We start from the raw sequence: 12,667 nt of genomic DNA, 5'->3' as shown, positions 1-12,667 counted from the left end.
GATAAAGAAATTTGTTTACATAAACTTTCGGGTTAATATAGGGTTATTATCTTTTTGTTGCAGAATATAGATAAGTTGCGATTATAGAGAATCAAGACTGTTTATTGCTGGTCAAACTCCCGGTGGATTTGTCATTGCTTCTTCAAGTGATGGTGGGCTTGATAATTTGGATTCGGTAATGATGCTCCCATTATTGGTGGTGGTTTACTTAAATTATGATAATTTGTATTTTTACAAGAAGTTTTTAATTCACAGCTACTTTTTGGTACATTATTATGTTTAACATGACTCATTTTTGGTACATTATTATGTTTGACATTTCGTAGATACTTTTGGATCACATAGATTTGTTAGAACATCAAGGCGAATGATTAGAATTACTTAAAAAGAAACCATCCAAAAGGAGTCCAACATTACAAGTAGAGTGGATAACTTGAAAAGGAGTATATCAGACACTTTTGTTGAAAAATCCTTTGTTAATAAAGGTGATATTCTTGCTATGTCCAATTACAAAAATAGCATTTACTTTTTAAATGAGGTAAATACGATATATTTCTTTTCTTCATACCTAATGTTAAATCTTTTACCAATATCTTCTAACTTAAATATGGTCACTACTTATTAACATAATTTGTGTCTAAAGTTTTCGTGTTTTGGTATATTACAGAGATCAATTATGAGTTGTTACATTCAAGCATATTCAGCAGGCACGAATGTCGATTAGGATAAGATTGATTGTAACTGTTGGTCCATCTACTCTCCATTGTGCACAAAATTCAAGTGCTATATAGTTTGGACAAATGAGGTAACAAGTTTACTATGTTTAGTGATTTTTATCTAATAATTTGTATTCGTATATGTATATATGTCGTTGTATAACTTTTATTTATGTCTTAGGATGAATACAGAATACAGAATGAAAATAATATAGAAACAAAATATTTATGATAGTGGATACTGTGGATTCATTTGTATATGCACATAAGGTAAAACACTTTGAAAAAAAAAATTAAGTATTAATATTTTCATTATTGATATATCAAAATGGGTTGGGTTGACCCAAAACCAATAATAAAAAAGATGTCTTTTGGTGTAGCAAAACGGGTTGGGTTGACCAAAAATAGTACAATATTATGTTGTATTCATTATCGTATTGGTAGTTTATAAAAAAGCACGGGTTAATGTTTTCTTTTATAAAGGCCCGCTTTTTATTTATGCAAACGCAACCTATTTTGGAGACTTAATAAAGTTATTTCCTATTATTTACTTGATGTTAAGCAGGTTATGATAGCATAAAAATGGTCAAGATAATAAAGAAATGTGAAATATAAGATGCATTCTTTAATACTGACAATTTGGAAAAGCTTAGAAATCGGTTTACAATGTTACAATTGACCCATTCCGAATTACGTTTTTTAGGTTGATTTGGGTAGAAGTCTAAAGAATGTATCTGCTTCAGATTTGTTGTCATGAAACTGACAGTTCTTCACAGTTCTAACATAAGCTACTTTAATGTTGCGTTATGGGAAGAAGCCTGCACTTAAATGGGTGTTACGAGGTGCTTAGGTATAATCTTGAAAACTTGGAATTGTAACAACCCAAACCGTAACCGACCAAACACGACGAAATTTCAAACAAAAAAAAAAAATTTCTGGTGCAGGCCATCTGCGCGGCGCGCCAGGTGGCCGCGCGGCGCGCCAAACCACCTGGACAGCCCGCTGTCCCCGGAAGTCAATTTAATGAAAATGTTTGACTAGTTCCCGACACATTTAGCTAAAACGCTTTTAACCATGACTTCATATATGAAAAACTAGCACGTTTAATTAATAAAATCAAATTTACGAAGCGGGTCCCACATCGACCCAAATTACCCCTTGAGTACCAAAATGCAATATTTGACCATAAGACTTTTAATACAAAACGAAGCCGAGCATGGCGATTGGGGATACGCTACCCAATCCTAAACAATCCAAAAGCAAGTCTCTAAAGCAAACTATGCAAGTCTTCTAGTCCTCGCGCTTACCCGAGCCACCAATCCGCATGCAATCTATAAAAAGAGTCAACAACGAGAGGGTAAGCTAATGCTTAGTGAGTAGAATAAATATATACATGCATATACAACTTACCTACTCGCATCCACGACATCACATAAATACACATAAATCACTTACCTCATCGTACCAAACGCTAGTATCATCAAATCGTATAACTAGCAACCTCATAAGCAATCAATAGCTAGTAACGTCAAACCGTACAACTAGCAACATCATTAGCATAAATAAATATATATAATAAATCAAATTAAATGCTAGCATCAACAATTACAATTCATGGTTAACCAATCTCTTCGCTAGGGGAACGACTTCGCGAATCAAGTCATCGATGTTCATAACATTCGTTAGCTTCCAAAAACGGCTATGGCATGCTAACCCCCCGAGGTGTTCCAAAAACGGCTATGGCATCACCCCTCAAGTGTTCCAAAAACGGCTATGGCATCACTTGCTCAATGTGAGTAGAACACGGCTATTACTCACGCTTTCGTACACCAACACGGCTATGTGTACGGGTAACTCAAATAACAACGTGGGAGTAAAACACGGCTATTACTTGCCACTAAATACACAAACACGGCTATTACTTGCCACTAAATGCACAAACACGGCTATGTGCCTTAGTACAAAACATGGACTAATACGGCTAAGTCCCACAACCTTGGTCACAAAACGGCTATGTGACACCATCGACACGGTACATAAATCATATACATACATATATACATATTCCACTCACAATAATCATTATGGACAAGAACGGCTATGTCCCACCACTACGGTCACAAAAACGGCTATGTGACATCATTACTACGGGCAACTATCAATGTGGACAAAATGTCTATATCTCACAACTATGGTCACCAAACGGCTATATCCCACAACTATGGTCACCAAACGGCTATATCCCACAACTATGGTCACCAAACGGCTATATCCCACAACTATGGTCACCAAACGGCTATGTGACACCATTTCCACGGGCACATAAATCATATACATACATATATAGATATTCCACTCACCTTGAAGTCTTGAAGAATGCTTCCAAGTAATCCGCAACTCGCCAATGGAAAGTACCTATTCCATTACCACAATTACAATAATACACTTAGAGTGGATTTACAAATCAACCCAATTCGTAAGTGCAATTTCGACCCAAATGCACTTCCAAGCACAAACCGTGCCCAAACTAACCAATAGTCACTAACACAAGTGAGAATGGTCCTAATATGTCAATTAAACCCGAACTCAAGTGTTAAACACGTGTCATACCCATTTTGACCCTTAAACCCTAATTTTGACCCATAAAGGTCAAAATCTCATTCTTTGCAAGTTTTGACACCAAAACACATTTAACTCGGTTTTATACTTCAACTTAATCCATTTTAAGTTTATAAACTTCATTAAATCGCCAATTGGGTCATAATCACCACGAAACCCTAATTTGACCCAAAGTCAAAGTTAGTCAACCAAATAACCCTAAATGGGTTCCAATACTTCCATAATCACTAACTTAAGTGATTTAACTAATTTCAAGTTCTAAACATGGCCAAATAGTTCACCAACCCGAAATCCGCCAACAATTAACAACAAACCCGATTACTAGCATCACTAAACTCATTTCATCACCTAAAAGGGTTTTACAACTAATTAACTCAAAACCCTAACTTGAATATCAAATTAGATAAATGAAATTCGGAGTTTGAGCTTACCAATACTATCACCGCGTAGCCGAGAACGAAAGGAACAACTTTAAAACCCGAGACTTTAAACGATTCGAGCTTCTTCTTCACCAAAACCTCCAATCTCTCTCTAAATATTTGGAAGGGATGAATGGACATGAAAAATGATCCAAAACTGATCCAAAGTAGCTAATATGGCACACAAATCCGGCCCCATGTGATTTTACCCTTTTACCCCTCATTTAATTTAAATAAAAACAAGGGAGTTCTGTCAGCAGCAATCGGCGCGGCGCGCCCCTACCCCGCGCGGCGCGCGGCCTCTCTGAAACAGATTCTTTTTCATTTTAAACTTTATATAAATAATCCGCGAAACCCAATCTCGAATGTCTTAATACACAAACAAGCAAGATAAATATTCGGGTCTTACAACTCTCCCCCACTTAAACTCGATCACGTCCTCGTGATCCTCATCACTTAACCACGTGGACCTCACCCTACGGTCCTCGACATAAGTCCCAATCCGACTTTCCTAAGCAACTCTTTCCCAACGAATCGCTTTCCACAACTAAATCGTCACCCGCGATTTATCAAAACCACAATCCGAGCACTACAACCATGCTCCTTCCCTAACATCGGGAAAACTCAACCACTCTCGTACCGAGATATAAATCCCTTAGCGTACTATTACCGAGTACAACGCTAAAAGCAACTAAGTCTCAACCTAAGGTCATCAACCCGAAACGATGAAGACCGAACCAAACGAATCCTTACGGACAACACCACTTAACAACATCCATTGTAGTGCGCAATACGACCCATACGCAGCTACCGTAACAACACAAACCCACGGTTAGAAACCGATAGCGCCCAAAACGGCTATGGGAACACAAGTCCCAAGGTGTACGAAATCATCCATCGTCACACCCGTAACAAACATGTGAGCGAAACACGGCTATCGCATCACTAATCATACCACGTGGTCCTCACGACCCCACCATCGACGCATAAAACGACCGATAGTTCCCACAACATGGTCCTTACGACCCCACCATTGGTGTATCAAACAACCAATAGATTACAACTCAACATGGCCGAAACAACCCGAGCCAAAACACATATGGAGGATGGTCGAAACAACCCGAACCTTTGTGAATTCGCACAACCACCCGACATTCACTACCTCAAACTATGAGCCCAACCAACAGGGACAATCGTACTACCCGAAATATTGTGAATACGAACAACCCGATATTCACGTCCCACAACACAACTCTCTTGATGAAGTCAGCGGACCCCGAAGGTCATGCTCCACCAATCTCAATACCGGATGAAGTCAGCGGACCCGAAGATCATGCTTCACCGATCTCAACACCACGCTCATGACGAAGCCAGCGGACCCTAAAGATCATGCTCCATCAATCACGTACTCCCATGATGAAGTCAGCGGACCCTAAAGATCATGCTCCATCACGTAACCATACTATAATGAAGTCAGCGGACCCGAAAGTCATGCTTCATTAATCCACAATACTACGATGAAGTCAGCGGACCCCGAAGGTCATGCTTCATCAACCACATACCATAATCGAGCAAGAACCACCTATATCAAACATAGGTACCGAACAAGAATTCTCCAAAAGAGAACCCGACACACACCTTCCTTAACCGAAGGATTTCACCTTGCTCACCAAACACGACCATTATCTCTCAACGAGATTTACCACATTACCACCTCGGTGGTAGTTCCAATCTAAACCATAAGTACAATTTATCCGAAATCGTACTCTACCACAAATCGACCAAAACTAGGTCTCGACAAAGTGTCCGGATCTACCAAAAGCATCATCCGAAACATCACACTAAAACTTCCTCGTGCGGGAGTGCGACTCCCCCACTTGGAACCACGTTCCTATATCACAACTCATACACCCGTACGATGCTACCAAAGGTAGACTTTACCAACAATTGGGTACACACGACCCATCACCACACCTTGCTCTAATCTTGAGCACGCGAAGGATTTCAATCAATCCTTAAACACTTCGAACGCAAAGTGTATCACGATTACACAAACCATACCCTCGCAATTATCCAATTGCTTTAGTTTGTCAAGTTTCACTTAGTCACTCATGTACCTAAGGGTTTCTCCCGGGACCCTAAGTACAATGTAACCACAACACAATCGGAGTCGACACCACGCTAGTAGATATAAAAGAGGCACCTAATGTCGCGTCATAAAGACTCCATTACCAACATACGTCAAGATTTTAAACACTCGATCTCAAAGGTTCCAATCACCCGACGAACCCCATGGTTCATCACTTCAACACAGAAGCGAACACGCGCTTAACAATCGAACACCAAATCCATTTCCGTGGCTTGGTAGTAACATTTCCCAAATACTAAGGAATGCTTGGTTGCACCAAGTCTTACGCCCTTCGTCCCAAAAATCAAACATCGTCACAGGGTACTTCCATTAGGAACGTCACCCTTAACCATAACATGCAAATCACTATGCAATTAACAAGTCCGAACATAAACGCCACATAAATAAATATTCAAAGACATATTTATCAAAACGAAACGTACCTCAACGTCTCCTTGCGGCATTCGCCGCCGCCAACCCGGGACAATCCGGCTTGCGATGTCCCTCTTTATGACAATAGTAGCACATTTCGCCTTCACTTCTCGGCATCGTGCATTCCCACAACTTGTGACCCCTAACGCCACAATTGAAACCTCTAGGCGCACGAGATTCCACCGCGCCCTTTACCACTTTACTCGTACTCGCACTCGGACCCTTAGTCCTCTTACTCGGAGCACCATAAGAAACAACCCTTCCCTCACTTGAAGGTTCGCCCTTTTTCGATCGCGTATAAGACTCGAAACCTCTAGCCACCGCAAATAACTCCGCAAACGACTTCGCGTAACCCCGGCTAATTTTGCTTTTCAAGTCATCGCTCAAAGTTCGATAGAAATCCTCCATCAACAAACGATCGTTCCCCAAATATTCCGGGCAAAAACGAGCCTTCGACATAAAAGTCGTCTTTAAAGTATTCAAGTCCATAGAACCCTGTTGCAAATTTCGCAACTCACAACGCAATTCCGATAAATCGGCTGAAGTTCGGAACTCCTCGAAGAATTCCTCCTTAAATTCATCCCATGATAACGCCATAAACGTCTCACCACCGACAAGATCAATCTTGCCATCCAACCAATCCTTCGCCCTACCTCGCAACAAACTAGTAGCGAGTCTCGTCTTTTTCTCGGGTGGGCATTCCATAGTACGAAAACACCCTTCGACATCCGAAACCCAAGTCGTACTCACCAAAGGATCCGGTTTCCCATCATACATAGGGGGTTTAGTCCTCATGAAGCTCTTAAGACAACGCTCCATTTCACCCCTATTTTGGAATTCGGAATACTTCCCATCCATTTCTTCTCGAAACGCCCTCATTTGCTCCGCAACGGCGGCCGTAACTCTAGCGTTAAATTCCGTGTCGTTCGTCCCGGTCTCGTTTCGCGTCGTCATTCTAAAGAATGCAAAACGATTAGTCCACGCACGTATAAAACGACACGCACAACACCCTCCCATCTTGCTAAACACTCGTCGTACATCACTCGTTAGACACGATTTGCACCCGTAATAAGGTCTGCAAGTTCTTATTACGCACACACGCCGCATCGACTTGTTAGTACAACGACCGCCTCGCTCGATGATATAAACAAACACAACCAAAATTCTACGCGGTACAAACACACGCGAGAATTACTATCACAACACAAGAGCATATTAATAATATCCGCATTACTAATATAAACGTTAGTCAACCTATAAACAAGGCACTAACTAAACCCATTCCGACCCGTAATCCTACAAGTCCCGCAACAAATTAAGCACACACAAAAGTCTAAGTCTAGGCACCTATCTCAAGTCACCTAAATCCCTTAGACCATGCTCTGATACCACTTGTAACAACCCAAACCGTAACCGACCAAACACGACGAAATTTCAAACAAAAAAAAAAAATTTCTGGTGCAGGCCATCTGCGCGGCGCGCCAGGTGGCCGCGCGGCGCGCCAAACCACCTGGACAGCCCGCTGTCCCCGGAAGTCAATTTAATGAAAATGTTTGACTAGTTCCCGACACATTTAGCTAAAACGCTTTTAACCATGACTTCATATATGAAAAACTAGCACGTTTAATTAATAAAATCAAATTTACGAAGCGGGTCCCACATCGACCCAAATTACCCCTTGAGTACCAAAATGCAATATTTGACCATAAGACTTTTAATACAAAACGAAGCCGAGCATGGCGATTGGGGATACGCTACCCAATCCTAAACAATCCAAAAGCAAGTCTCTAAAGCAAACTATGCAAGTCTTCTAGTCCTCGCGCTTACCCGAGCCACCAATCCGCATGCAATCTATAAAAAGAGTCAACAACGAGAGGGTAAGCTAATGCTTAGTGAGTAGAATAAATATATACATGCATATACAACTTACCTACTCGCATCCACGACATCACATAAATACACATAAATCACTTACCTCATCGTACCAAACGCTAGTATCATCAAATCGTATAACTAGCAACCTCATAAGCAATCAATAGCTAGTAACGTCAAACCGTACAACTAGCAACATCATTAGCATAAATAAATATATATAATAAATCAAATTAAATGCTAGCATCAACAATTACAATTCATGGTTAACCAATCTCTTCGCTAGGGGAACGACTTCGCGAATCAAGTCATCGATGTTCATAACATTCGTTAGCTTCCAAAAACGGCTATGGCATGCTAACCCCCCGAGGTGTTCCAAAAACGGCTATGGCATCACCCCTCAAGTGTTCCAAAAACGGCTATGGCATCACTTGCTCAATGTGAGTAGAACACGGCTATTACTCACGCTTTCGTACACCAACACGGCTATGTGTACGGGTAACTCAAATAACAACGTGGGAGTAAAACACGGCTATTACTTGCCACTAAATACACAAACACGGCTATTACTTGCCACTAAATGCACAAACACGGCTATGTGCCTTAGTACAAAACATGGACTAATACGGCTAAGTCCCACAACCTTGGTCACAAAACGGCTATGTGACACCATCGACACGGTACATAAATCATATACATACATATATACATATTCCACTCACAATAATCATTATGGACAAGAACGGCTATGTCCCACCACTACGGTCACAAAAACGGCTATGTGACATCATTACTACGGGCAACTATCAATGTGGACAAAATGTCTATATCTCACAACTATGGTCACCAAACGGCTATATCCCACAACTATGGTCACCAAACGGCTATATCCCACAACTATGGTCACCAAACGGCTATATCCCACAACTATGGTCACCAAACGGCTATGTGACACCATTTCCACGGGCACATAAATCATATACATACATATATAGATATTCCACTCACCTTGAAGTCTTGAAGAATGCTTCCAAGTAATCCGCAACTCGCCAATGGAAAGTACCTATTCCATTACCACAATTACAATAATACACTTAGAGTGGATTTACAAATCAACCCAATTCGTAAGTGCAATTTCGACCCAAATGCACTTCCAAGCACAAACCGTGCCCAAACTAACCAATAGTCACTAACACAAGTGAGAATGGTCCTAATATGTCAATTAAACCCGAACTCAAGTGTTAAACACGTGTCATACCCATTTTGACCCTTAAACCCTAATTTTGACCCATAAAGGTCAAAATCTCATTCTTTGCAAGTTTTGACACCAAAACACATTTAACTCGGTTTTATACTTCAACTTAATCCATTTTAAGTTTATAAACTTCATTAAATCGCCAATTGGGTCATAATCACCACGAAACCCTAATTTGACCCAAAGTCAAAGTTAGTCAACCAAATAACCCTAAATGGGTTCCAATACTTCCATAATCACTAACTTAAGTGATTTAACTAATTTCAAGTTCTAAACATGGCCAAATAGTTCACCAACCCGAAATCCGCCAACAATTAACAACAAACCCGATTACTAGCATCACTAAACTCATTTCATCACCTAAAAGGGTTTTACAACTAATTAACTCAAAACCCTAACTTGAATATCAAATTAGATAAATGAAATTCGGAGTTTGAGCTTACCAATACTATCACCGCGTAGCCGAGAACGAAAGGAACAACTTTAAAACCCGAGACTTTAAACGATTCGAGCTTCTTCTTCACCAAAACCTCCAATCTCTCTCTAAATATTTGGAAGGGATGAATGGACATGAAAAATGATCCAAAACTGATCCAAAGTAGCTAATATGGCACACAAATCCGGCCCCATGTGATTTTACCCTTTTACCCCTCATTTAATTTAAATAAAAACAAGGGAGTTCTGTCAGCAGCAATCGGCGCGGCGCGCCCCTACCCCGCGCGGCGCGCGGCCTCTCTGAAACAGATTCTTTTTCATTTTAAACTTTATATAAATAATCCGCGAAACCCAATCTCGAATGTCTTAATACACAAACAAGCAAGATAAATATTCGGGTCTTACAGGAATGCATTGGAAAAACATAGAAATAAGTTGGCAATGTTACAGTTGACCCATTCTGAATTGCATAAGATCTAGCTATCTAATTGTAGCCTTGTACGTAACCCGTAACCCTTCTATTATAGTGAAGACTTTTACTTAATGTTGAGCAGGTTATGTTAGCATACAGTGGAAGTGTTTATGGAAAAGGAATGATTATTTGTGGTATCATGTTACTTTATTGTGACTTAAGAAGGTGGCAATAGTTGACTATTGACTATTTATGTGAAAATGGGTCTCTATTTTGTATTAAAGGTATTAAGTCACAATCTACTTTGAAATTATGTATTGCATCTTTAGTAATTAGAACATACTTGCTAATTGTATGTTATGGTGCTATGCCCTGAAATTATGTATTGCATCTTACGTAATTAGAACAAACTTGCTAATAATAGTACACCAATATATCCAATTTGGTGTTAACACTAGATGGATTATAATTATATACTCCGTAGTATATTTGCATTATTTGTTTAATTACATTTTTTGCCTTCATTTGTTTATTATACAGAATTGGTGACGCTTACATGACCTAATACATAATTTATTATATATGAAAATTTTATTGACGAAACCTGCAAATCCGTGGGTCTTAAGCTAGTGTGACATGAAAAGAAAAACATTAAGGCCCATCTTTAAAGGACTTAAGAAAAATAAGTAGTAGCAAGTCCCTTAAGTTTATTTTGATGAGACCTTTTTAATGAGTTATCTATGTCTTATAAATTGATATGCTTTTGAAGATAACTCATTTATAATATCCATTAATGATTTTCACAATACATTACAAAACAAGGAATATTACAATATTTACATATTACATGAAGAACATAAAATGAATTCATTCTTCATCATTAGATGCTTCTTCTTTAATCTTCACATCTGGGAAGAGTTCAGGGATATCTTCTATTCTGAATTAGGGTATAAAAGGTGGAAGGATGATTAGTTCACTTCCGAATGCTCCAGAACTGATATGGCCGAAATGGACGATTTTATTTGTGCGGTGTCGTTAGGTCACAACATGTCAGAATCAACCACCAAGAGGGGGGTACTGTTTTAAATTTATATTTAGCGGGGCCTAAATTGAAAGGACCCGTTCATATACATTATAAACGATTCACAATAGTTGATTACATTGCGAGGTATTTGACCTCTATATGATACATTTTACAAACATTGCATTCGTTTTTAAAAGACAATCTTTCTTTACATCGAAAATTGACAGGCATGCATACCATTTCATAATATCCACTATCCAACTATAAATTGATTTTATAATAATCTTTGATGAACTCAATGACTCGAATGCAACGTTCTTCGAAATATGCTATGAAAGACTCCAAGTAATATCTTTAAAATGAGCAAATGTACAGCGGAAGATTTCTTTAACACCTGAGAATAAACATGCTTTAAAGTGTCAACCAAAAGGTTGGTGAGTTCATTAGTTTATCATAATCATTTATTTCCATCATTTTAATAGACCACAAGAATTTCATTTCCAGTTCTCATAAATATACGTCCCATGCATAGAGACAAAAATAATCATTCATATGGTAAACACCTGGTAACCGACATTAACAATATGCATATAAGAATATCCCCTATCATTCCGGGATCCTCCTTCGGACATGATATAAATTTCGAAGTACTAAAGCATCCGGTACTTTGGATGGGGTTTGTTAGGCCCAATAGATCTATCTTTAGGATTCGCGTCAATTAGGGTGTCTGTTCCCTAATTCTTAGATTACCAGACTTTAATAAAAAGGGGCATATTCGATTTCGATAATTCAACCATAGAATGTAGTTTCAATTACTTGTGTCTATTTCGTCAAACATTTATAAAAGCGCATGTATTCTCAGTCCCAAAAATATAAAGGGTAAAAAGGCAAATGAAACTCACCATACTGTATTTTGTAGTAAAAATACATATAACGTCATTGAACAAGTGCAAGGTTGGCCTCGGATTCACGAACCTATATTAATTATATATATTTATATGTTGGTCAATATTTGTATAGCAATTTAGGTCAGGTCATAGTGTAATCCTATCCTATAGCTCGAGTCTGACTCTACAGTATAGTAACATGTTATATTACTCATGCTCAATTAAGATTCTAGTAAAAGGTGACGTGTGAAACAACGTAACACAAATGGTTTCATAATCATAAAATAGTATTTTAGGTTTTTTTTTTTTTTTTTAGAGAAAATCAACACAAAAAGTTAACTGAAAAGTTAATAGGAAAAGTCAAAGTTCAAAGTCAAAAGTCAAAGGTTAAAGTCAAAAGTCAAAGGTCAAAGTAAAAATGAGGTCGCATGCAAATATATAATAACTTATACAAAAATGATTTTCGGT

Source organism: Rutidosis leptorrhynchoides, chromosome 6, assembly GCF_046630445.1.
Source record: "Rutidosis leptorrhynchoides isolate AG116_Rl617_1_P2 chromosome 6, CSIRO_AGI_Rlap_v1, whole genome shotgun sequence".
Taxonomy (NCBI): domain Eukaryota; kingdom Viridiplantae; phylum Streptophyta; class Magnoliopsida; order Asterales; family Asteraceae; genus Rutidosis; species Rutidosis leptorrhynchoides.
The sequence above is the reverse complement of the archived record's forward strand: the minus strand, read 5'-3'. Positions refer to the sequence as shown.